Genomic DNA, 11,637 nt, shown 5'->3' with positions numbered 1-11,637 from the left:
TCCTCCCTCAGCCGGAAGAACTTCAAAACTCTGAGCCAGTGGAAAATTCAGTCTGTTCCAAGCAACAGAGACAAGTGTGCTCCCAAAACGAATACTGGCATTTGGAAATACCCTAGGGTATTATAAATATAATCTTTCTGAGGTGTGAGTGTGTGTCAGAGAGAAAGAGATGCAGAGTGTGCGCGTGTGTGTCTGCCTGCACACACGCATGGGCGTGTGATGACAGCAAGGGGCACGAGGACAGGCTCAAAGCCAAGTGTCAGTGTCAAGAATACGAGGTCAGGCATGGAAAAGAATGTCCACTCTGTGCCCAATACTAAATTCAGAATTTTCTATTGCTTCTCTCCTGAAGAAGTGGGGGAAAGGGAATTAGAGAAGGGGAAAAAAGGAGGAAAATGAGAGAAAGAGAGAGAAGCAAAGACAAGATGGAGAAAGAGATGAGTGGGGATGAGGACAGAAAGGAATAGGAAGTATTCTTACTTGACGGAGAACAAAAAGCCTGGACTGAGAGAGACAGTCAGAATGAAGAACTGCTGATCAGTCACAGGGCCTACCATCAGTTACAAGCGATTCATTTCTCCCTTTATTATGTTTTGCCAACTATCAACTTTCATATCCAAATAGCCCACCCCTCCCATAATGCTATGCCAAGCCTAATCCGCCATCCACAGGACATTCTGTTACCTGCCAAAGAGATGGGCTTGTTCTGGTGGGTCTTACCCTGTTCTGTGTCTCTGGACATGCTGCCCAGCCTCTGGGGCTGAGGAATAGAATGAAGTGAGGTGAACTGACCCTGTGACCTTCACTGCTCTTTAACCAACTGAGCTGACCAGCCAGAAGAGGCAACATGGCCCCAGTGCAGGGGCCCTTAACCCTTTATGCACCATGGTGCCTGTTGGCAGGCAGGTAAAGCCCACAGACACCTTCTCATAATAAGGTTTTAAATACGTAGAACTATAAAAGAAAACAACTACATTGTTATGGTTATCAAATATTTAAACAGTATGTCATAGTAATATTTGTACTCCTTCATCAGTGCTTTAAGTACTAAGATCTGATGACGGGTCAAATAACTACTGTCCTTTCAAAGAGCAATGGGAGACGTTTTGAGACTATCAGGTAATATGAAAAGATCTGTGATTTCTATGGTGACAAAGTCACAATGCTAACACCACTGCAGTCTGCTGCCTGCATTCTTACTAGAAGGAAAAGCTAGATTTCAAGGAAGGGTTAGATAAAATGGAGATGTCTTTCTTTTCCCCATTCAAATGCATGAATCAAAAGGAAGGAAATAAAGGAGTCGCTGATGCTAACAATAACAGGAACCATAATAACAAAGCACCATCTGCTACAAGAACAACAGCGAACATGGCTGCCATCTATGGAGCCCCTTCTCTGTACCAGGCTCTGGGCTAAGTGCTTTCTGCATATCATTTCCCTTCATTCTCACTCTGTGGAAGGCGTCATTTGCCCACTTTATAGATGAGGAAACTGAGGCTTAGGGATTTTAGGGGACTTGTCCAGGATTGCAGGGGATGAGCAGTTGAGCCAAGAATGGAAGTCAGATTGTGTCTGTCTGTCAACAGAGCCCACATTCACCAAGTCTCTTGGAGAAAGAGGAGTGTAGGGGCAGGGAGAGAGAGACAGAGGTGAATGCCCAGAAGCACTGTTTCCTTTTTCGCATCCACACCCATGTTCAACTCGTGTGAAATGAGGAGATAGGGGTCAGAGAGGATAGGAACCTATAGATCACCGACACCAACAAAAATCTTCTCAGAAACACTAAAAAGGAGGAGCTATGCAGGAGGACTAGCTCTTTCAGATAGTCATATACCAAAATGCCTCTATAATTAATATAGCATGGTAATGGCACATGAATAGACAGACAGATCACTTGAACCTGGGTGGACCTTACTCGCCATGCAGCCACAAATGTGATCCATAAGCAGGTACTACCCTTGACTGAATCACACATACTGGTTTCTCAATAAGACTCTGCCAGGTTTGAGGGAGGAAGGACAACTAATTTTTCAAAATGGGTGTTCAAACAGGATCTGTTTCTGTTTAGGTCATCAGATAAGACTTGCACATCAATCAGTAAGTCACAAGACCAAACTAAGCTTAATTTAATGCAACCCAGGACTGCAGTGGCTTTCTTCATGATCACATCACATAGGTGACTCAAATTGGATTTATTTTCAAATAAAATCTCTCTGCCTTTGTCACACAGACTACTGCTAAGCCGTGTCACATCCTAAAAGTGTGCCATTGGTGTTTTGGAAACAAATACAGTATCTTTCGTTTATCCCCATTACATTGAATTCCATGGTCATGTCACATCATGCAAACCCTTGACTATTTTTGCACTTTTTTGTTGTTATTAATGAGCATATCCTGGTAAACATTGCTTCTTCTCCTTCACTAAGATTTCAACATCTCTTCTAGAACCTGATGTGAGATAATCAAGAAACTAGACCACTTGCAGAATTTACCTTCCTCTTTCTTAAAAAATCAGATGGGCATTTGCCTATCTTATCTTTCATCTTCTCTCCCATAAACACAACTTGTCATAGTTCCCTAGATTTTCCTTTCAGGATTGAAACTCTCATCACCCACTGCTGGGAGTGATCGTTGTTGGTAGTTCGTAAATGAGTTCCTCTTTAGGCATTGCTCTAGCCCAAAGGAGCTGCCTGCCCCTTTTGGGAAGAAACTGCCTCCAATGGCTGATCAATGGGTGGGTACAAAAGCCTGGTCCTGTCTCAGTTCAGACCTCTCAGAAGGGACGTCCCAGCTCCAGAGCTCCCGTAGAGGATCAGATGCAGCCTTTGTTGCAAACGTACAACAGGTCAACCTCTCCCACTGCGCCATTGGATTTCCCTCGCTCTGCTACATCCTTCCTGTGAGCCTTCCCCCCTAACTATTCTGCATGCAAATCTCAGTGTCCATTTCCAGGAAACACCATCTGCAGTGCCCATCCCAGAACCAGTCACTGGGGTGTTCTAGACAAATCAAGACTCATCAGTGAAGCTGGAGGTGGGGTCAGTCCCACCAACATCCCATGGCCGCCTCACTGTCGGGGAGGGTTCGAATGGCAAGAGATACCAGCACTGTCGCTACACAATACAACATGCTGAGTGATATAACAGACATACAGACAATATCACAGCCCAACAACTGCTGTACTGTAGGTGCTAAGAAAAAAGAAAGTAGCCCCCGACACCCACAAATAATCACAGGTGGACTGTAATAGTATTACAAGCTGGTCGGACACTCATAGTCAGGCCATTTTGTTCTCCTGTTGCACATGAACAGTCTCACAGAACACCAACCTCAGATAAACTTACTCTGAACCATGATGAAGTGCAACAAAACAAGGTCACTGCATAATTTTGTCTATGCAAAGACAAAAACAAGGTCACTGTGCCACCCATCAAACCCAGTCATAGAACTGCCCTCACTCTCTGATGGTTTCCAATTTAGAGCAGATTCTTGATTTCTTAGACACTCCCTAAATCAGCCAACCAAAGCCCAAATCTTATAATAAGTTCTCTGTAACACTCTGTTACAGAGATGACCCATGGAGTACGTTTTCCTTCCATCAATGAGTAATAAACCCACCTTAGTTCATTGCTGGCATGTTCCTGGTGGTCTTGGCTGAAGGGTGCGGACAGCACTCAATAAGCATGTGTGGGTGAATAACTGAGTGTATAGACGACAGTTCCCTCCTCTCTCAGGGGAGCCTTCATAGAGGAGGTGACCTTGGAGCTGGTTCTTGAAGAATGATTGGGCTTTTCCAGGTGAGCAGAACCAGAAAATCCTTCCCAGGCAAGGAAGTGGTATGCGCAAAGTTTGGCAGCACAAAAATGAGGATGATGAGTCCACGTGGGTGAGGTATGGGGTGAACTGGGAGGATGCTGGTACCAAATGTGCAGGTCCTTGTACATCCACTTAATCCTGTCATCAAAGAGGACAGAGAAGTTGGAAGTAAAGAGCTCTAAATTTGAAATCTGGCTGAAAGGAGAATTACCTGAGTAGCCATAACCAATTTTTTTTTCCTGGGCTTCCCCCCCCGCATTTTTTTAAAAATATGGAGTGGGGTGGGGAAAGAGGGAAAGACACTTGCTTTTGTTAAATCAAAATTGCATATTTGGAGTTCTTCCAGTTTTCCTAATCTTAAATTTAAGGCACATGGCTGGCAACCTCAAGCCCTCTATTCCCTAATTATCATGAATTCTGAGAAGATCTAAAAGTTGGGGCCAACAGTGTAAGTCCTGGTATGAATCCAAAAGCCCAAGAACCAGGAGCACAGATGTCTGAGGGCAGGATAAGATGGATGCCTCACCTCGAGCAAAGAGCAAATTTGCCCTTCCTCTGCCTTTTTGCTCTCTGTGGGTGCTCAATGGATTGGATGATGCCCACTTGCATAGGGTAAGGTGATCTTTATTCAGTCTTCTGATTCAGATGCTAATCTCTTCCAGAGACATCCTCACAAATACATCCAGAAATAACATTTTGCCAGCTCTCTGGATACCCCTTAGCCCAGTCAAGTTGGCATATAAAATTAATCATCACAACTTGCTGATTGGTTGTGAGAGTACAGTACTATATAAGTGTTTGTTAATTACAGGTCTTTTGAAAATGACATATATCTGATAAATTGAAGTAGATCGAAATGCCTCCAGTCTTTTTTTTTTTTTAAGATTTTATTTATTTGCGAGAGAGAGAATGAGAGACAGAGAGCATGAGAGGGAGGAGGGTCAGAGGGAGAAGCAGACTCCCTGCTAAGCAGGGAGCCCGATGTGGGACTCGATCCCAGGACTCCAGGATCATGACCTGAGCCGAAGGCAGTCGCTTAACCAACTGAGCCACCCAGGCGCCCAAAATGCCTCCAGTCTTATAAGCCCTCTCTAGTGCCACCCTAGACCACAATTACAGAGAATTTTGTGTATATTTGGGAAATCCATGTTTCCATATTTTTACTACATGTGTATTGATAAACCATATAAGGTAGGCATTATTTTGTACTTTTAGACATAAATAGTATCACAATGGGTATCATTTTATGATGTGCTTTTTCCACTCAATATTATGTCCTGAGATCCAGAATTTTTGTTAATATATGCAAAACTCTTAGAACTGTGCCAGTAAACATGTATTAACTATTATTATTCTCATAATTTTTTAAAGATTTATTTATTTATTTGAGAGAGTGAGCAGAGAGAGCGAGCACATGACTCGGGGGGAGGGGCAGAGGAAGAGGGAGAAGCAGACTCTCCGCTGACACGGAGTCAGGTGCAGGACCCTGGGATCATCACCTTAGCTGAAGGCAGACACTTAACCGGCTAAGCCACCCAGGCACCCCTATTTTCATAGTTATTAATATGTGGATTTAGATCATTCCTTGTAATCACTTTATAGTAATTGAACACTAATTATATTACCTTTTATTTAGGTTATTTCCAATTTTTTTGCGACTATAAACAAAGAATACCCCATAGAATATGCTTAAACAAGACATGGTCATACATTCACGAGTTTGTACTTACTGAAAAGTGGGTTGTAAGGAGAATGTACTTTAAATTTTGCTAGCTATTGTCAAATTGCTCCCCAAAATGTCTGTAACCATTAGTTCTCATAACCAATGTATGAGAATTCCTACTTTTCTAGATATCTGCCAAACACTGTGTCAGATTTTTCATTCTGTTCACTAATATTTTTTAGTTCCTGCTCACTAATAAGTGAGATAGGACTTTTTTTCCTACATTTATTGGCCATTTAGGGACGTAACCTTTTCTGGGGTCACAGAACTCCTTGAGAATCTCCTTCAGAAAAATGCACATGAGCACTCGCACCACACTTTGTATATGAAGCCCCTCAACACCATCTACAGACTCCTCAGAGCAGAGATTCTCAAACCGTTAGTGGATATAAGAACCACCTGGGAAGTTTGTTAAAGTTCAGAATCCCATGACCCATCTTCAGGGATCCTGACTCAGGGTGTCTGGGTAGAGTCCAAAGGGTTGTTGCAGGTGGTAATTTTAAGAAAGACAGCTTTAAGGGTTCCTGGATTACCCGTAAGAAATCCTCTCTCTGCTTTCCAAAATGTTCCCTTTTCCCATAGCTATGAAACAAAGGATAAAGTCACTACATTTAATATACAAAAGCTGTAACCTGCCTTCAAACTGACACTGTTACTACTTTTAAATCCGGAGTTACTACTGTGGGGACACCCTGTGCCTCTCATCAACTTGGCTAGGAGGGTGGGTGAAAGGATGAAGAAATGGGGTTACATGTGATGCAAAGAAAGACCCCAGGAAAGGATAAAATTTAGGAAATTCTAACCTATACAGAAAAGGGTACATAAAAAGCATCTCCCTACTAAATATGAACAGCTTGTGTTTGGAATGGCTTGTGTTACTAATTTTAATACATGAGCAAGCTCATTTTTTGTCTATTAGATACTTTTTTAAAATTTATTTTTGTGTTTGTTAGATACTTTAAAGATTCTCTTGTGAAAAGAAGGAAATAAATTGTTTCCTCCCAGATCTAAATTCACATATGCGACTATTGTAAGATGAAGAAAATTGATCGCCTCAACTGCAAACAAGATATTTTCTGTTTAAAAACCTAGTACCAAGGAAGGCATGAACCAAAGAACTTGCAGAACATTTTGAGAGCAGTTAAGCATCCTTTTGGTATGACGATGATGTTACACTGATACATTTCTCCCCTTTCTTTTTCAGGCGGGCAGGTTTCAAGAGAGAGTTAATCCTTGTTTTTAACCAAGTCACACGCAAATGCATTCCTCTCTGAGCTGTTCAAAGGCCAGCATCCTCTTGTACCTTCCGTCTAATTCGGTTCTGCAAATGGTGCCAAGAACAAGAATTAGGATCCCGTTCTAGGACTTTAGAATGACTCACTGGTTAACTTTGGTCCAGCAACAATAGCAAAATGACTCAGTTGCTCTGTCTATGAAAGTGGGGCAGTGATGCTGGCTGCTTACCTCACACAAAGGGATGAAGGAGGGCCAGGCTTGGAGCGGGGGGCATTATGTGGGTGGGGAAGAGGAGGGTGCCCAAGAAGAACCGGAAGACCATGGAGGGGGCAACCTGACACAGAACTGAAAGAAATCTGTGAGTAGGGTGTTCTATAAACAGTGGGGAAAACCAAACGAAGTCAACTCCCATCCCTTGTCCTTCCAGAGACTAGCTTTCTACTTTCACAGGTAATTCATTGGGTTCAAAGTGAAAATGATGGTCCAGGCTTTCAGAAACTTTCTAATGCCCATTATCTTGTTCATTTGGCCATATATTATTTCTCATACTATTAGATTTTCCAATCTAGACTGTATGTTCATTAAACATGGGAATTATGATTGATATACAGGTATACGTATATATGTATATACAAGGTAAAATACCTGTAACTCTCAGTATAAATACTGTGTGTGTTCAGCGAATGAATTCTCACACGTGGAGTAAAACAAAACACACACCCACACACCCACACCCACACAGCAGCATTATTCCCCAGGATTCAAGCCAGGCAAAAGAACAAGGGTTGGGGGCGGGGGGGGGGGGGGAGGAGACACGTGCTGGGAAGACACTTCTACTTACATATTCATTCCTGCCTGTATTATTTATGATATAGATAAAATTGCAGTAATGGAGACCAAGTAACCATGACTTAAACAGAATAGAAGTTTATTTTTCTCTCATATAATGTGGCTGCTCCATAGCGTCCAAACTCGAGTTCCTTCTACCTTTCTTAGGGTGTTATTCTCATCTGCATGATCCAGGTAGCTCACCACAACATCCACATCCTGACTGAGTAGGAAAAGAAAGGAAAGTACACCTTCCCTTGCAAGAACACATCTCTTCACAGCCCTTTGGCTAGAGCTTAGTCACATGACCACACACCTAGCTGCAAGGGAGCTTGGGAAATGTAGTCCATATTCTGAGTAGCCAACGGTCCAACTAAAAATCACTGCCCTCTAACAAAAAAGAAGGGAGAAATGAATATTGTGGCAATTAGCCATCTCTGTCACACTGGGCAGCATCAAAAAAAACAAAAGTAAAAAGATGTGGATTTCCCAGAATTGCTAGGAAAAAAGCCCCCTTGGACTCAGAAGTAGCTGGCATTAGCTGGTATCATGAGAGTACTGATCTACCTGCAGTCATTCCAGACGTTCATTCAGGGAAAAGACCATTCTCAACTTTGCGTATTTGCCTTTTAAAAGCCTGCACTTTCTTGTACTAATCTCTGATACTCTCAAACTTCTTTTCCTATGTCAAATTTGGGTGTTCATACTACAGATAAAATTTTATGTTTTTTGACCTTAGGGCAGTAAAAGCCCACTTTGATTACTGTGTGTATACAAGACTAGAAAATTAATGCATTTGGTGTGAAATCAGGGATCTGCCTGCATTCAACTTGAAAAATAAGAATAAAAAGCCAGTGAGCATGCCCAGAGTGGGCATGATCAGACAACCTTCTAGTCATAAAAATTAGAGTAACCATATAATAGTTAAAATCTACGGAGCTCCCCTCCACTTGCTAGATGGGATGCTGCGTGATTCACGAATTGCTTAATAAAGCCAAATAGATTTTCAAATAAAAAAATAGTTAAAATCTATTGAGGACTTACTTTCTGCCAAATGCTTTATCTGCATTATCTTATTTAGAATGCTAAAATTAAAAAAGTGTTGAGGAGGGTGTTACTATTACTATCTTCATTTTCAGCTGAGGAAACTGGGCTTAAGAGAGTTAAGTAACTTGCCCATACTACCCAGCTACCAAGTGGCAGAGCCTGGACTTGAACTCAAGAATCTAACACTAGTATTGGTATCTTTAACCACTGGGCATACTGCCATGCTGGTGGAATACAGGACTGTGAGCAATGTCCCATGCAACCTTCCTGCCAACAATCACATGCATAGCTATTGACCCTGTCAATCACTCTGTCTGCAAGTATTGGGGTGGGAGACCTAAGCAAGAGAACAAAAGTTCAAACCTTCAGTATTTAAGAAGTTGTCTTAGAAAATTAAAGCCTCCATAAAGCCTTCGTACAATGAAAAAATTCAGAAAAACTTTAAATATATTAAAAATAGTTCTACATTTGACAATTTTCTTCTGTGATTATTAGTGCTCACAAAATCTAAGCTATTCCAAATGTCAGATCTACAAACTACTCTTTTGTAGCATTTGCTGCTATTGTAGCTTATCACGTAATAATTTAAGTTTACCTTGGTGGAGTGTAGACTCCAGGAAGATATGTCCCTGATTTTATTCCCAAATTCAGAACAGAATGGTATCCAATAATTATTTATTGAGTGAACCAGTGTTTTCCTTCAATATATCCTTTTAGCATTATTTGCAACCTACTAGAAATAGTTAATATAAATATTATAATTATATTATCAGATGTTGTTGTGCTTCAAAATTTGATACTAAGAACTTGCACTATAAAAAGTTTTGCTTAATCCATGCTAACTTATCACAGGAATTTAATATCCCCCTGACTTGTGTGTATCTGTGTTCCCTGTGGAATTTCATTTCTATTAATAAGTTTGTTTACTGGACTACTTTTTGCCCCCAACATTTTGTGTGGTTGGTTTTAAATTTGACACCAGTGGATATGAATGAGTCAAGTCATTAAGATCTCAAACTGCTTCAGAACATGGTAATTAAGCTCCAAGAAGAATGACCCCAGGACCCATCTGTCCTTAATAAATCCATTCTTGAAAAGAAATTCCTTCTCCTAGTTAAATTGATTTCCCCTAAAAATTCCAGGTGAAAATTCCGGAATTATTTTTACCCTGGAATTCTTATTCTTCATCACCTAGGCAGAAAAGATTCCTACTAAATTTACACAGATCCTGAAAACTGAAAGGACTTTACTTCCTTAGGGTTTTTTAGTGGTTGCCCTCTCAAATGCATGTTTCTTTTATTGCTTCCTTTTTTGAACAAGCCCTCTCTCCACATCTATCTTCTACTCCAGATTTTCAGCTGCAAGATTATAAAGAACCAAGGATTTCCCAGGTGAGAACTGGCCATCAGCTTAAATATATCATGTGAGCCCTTAGTCTCTGAAAGGATAAAAGCACCAGTGTCTGTGAGGTTAAATCGAGGACTTCTCACTAAACACTCACTGGAAGAAAACATGCAGACTGGCTAGCTGGTTTTCTTCCACAAACTTTTTCCCCCCAACTTTTTATTTTGAAAGTTGTCAAACTTTTAGAAATGTTGAAAGAGAAAAAAAAAAGAAATGTTGAAAGAACAGTTTAATGAATAGCTATGAACCTAAACAGTTGTTAGCATTTTCCATGTTCCAAATGCTCCAGAGAAAATTTTCTTTCTCTTTATACATCTATATACTTATGGATATAGATGTACACATTTACATACTTTTTACTGAACCATTTGAAAGTAAGTTGAAGAAATTATAATACCTCACCCTTAAATATTTACATCGTATTGCCTAAAAAAAACAAGAATATTCTCCTACATTGCCACAATACCATTGTCATACCCAAAAAATTTATCATAAATTCGATAATATTATATAATACACAGTACACAATCACATTTCCCTAGTTGTCCCATAATATGCATTATAGTTGGACTTTTTTCTTCTTCCCTTTTTTTTTTTTTGATGGGGAGGGCTCCCCATATTCATTCAAGGTTCACACATTGCATTTGGTTATCATGTATATTTAGTCTCTTTTAATCTAAGTTTATATACTTCCAGCCCTGACTTTTTTGTTTTGCTTTGTTTTTAAAGTTTTTTGAAGAGTCCAGGGTAGTTGTCTTGTGGAACATACCATATTCTGAGTTAATCTGATTGTTTCCTTGTGATTCAATTCCGCGTAAGCGATTTTGGCAAGCATAATACATTGTGATGCTGTTCCCGTGAACTTTGAACAAACTCCAGAACAAGGATTTTTATCAAGGCCTGAGTGATCAGATTCAAAAGAGTAAGGGGGGAAAAATGAGATTTAATATATACTGCTTTTAACAGAAAGGTGAGATGTCCAATGCAAAATGAAAGATGGGGTATCCAAGATTCGTGTCCAAGATTATTACTAACTTATGTGTGTTTGAAAGGGGCCCTTGTCATGTCAAATCTAACAACCTTTGTGATATCATCAGAACTGAGATTTGGGTAGGGTCAGCATCTGCCCTTGCAAAGTGGATAATGCCTAATTTTGTGCAATTTCAGGAAGGCAGAAGGCCACTCTGTCCCACTCAGCTACACTACCTCTATTGTGTTAGCAATGATTCCCATCTACTCTTATTAACCATCAAAGCTCTTTAACGAATAGGTACTATATGTCAGGCCTTATGCTTAGTGTTTTATTGATCTCTACTTTACAACAACCCCATGAGGTAAACATTACTATTCCCATGTTATAGATGGGAAACTGAGGCTTAGTGATACAACTTCATCAAGGGTCCAAGCAGCATATTCAAGATTTGAATCAAAATCCACCTCACTAACTAAAGTTCCATAATCCCATGTTCTATCTGGTGCTCCTCTATTCCCCAATCTCACCTCATTCACCAAATAGCTTTGTCTTCTTTCTCTAGACCATACACTGCACTGAGCATCCAACAGCAGCATTTTATGCCAATAGG

General features: G+C 40.5%; 1 long non-coding RNA gene across 2 annotated transcripts in view; it reads right to left on the bottom strand.

Moving 5' to 3' along the window:
* Window positions 1-1,430: 1,430 nt before the first annotated feature.
* The window catches only part of LOC117998894, a 161,127-nt gene continuing 150,920 nt past the window's right edge, over window positions 1,431-11,637 (bottom strand). For both annotated transcript variants that reach the window (XR_004676122.1, XR_004676121.1), the window contains one exon: window positions 1,431-3,954. This is a non-coding gene — a long non-coding RNA (uncharacterized LOC117998894). The remainder of the gene's footprint in view (window positions 3,955-11,637) is intronic.

Source organism: Mirounga leonina, unplaced genomic scaffold (genome assembly GCF_011800145.1).
Source record: "Mirounga leonina isolate KUSES-001 unplaced genomic scaffold, KU_Mleo_1.0 Mir_418, whole genome shotgun sequence".
Classification (NCBI taxonomy): Eukaryota; Metazoa; Chordata; class Mammalia; order Carnivora; family Phocidae; genus Mirounga; species Mirounga leonina.
Note: the sequence above shows the minus strand (reverse complement) of the source record. Positions and strands in the feature narration are given on the sequence as shown.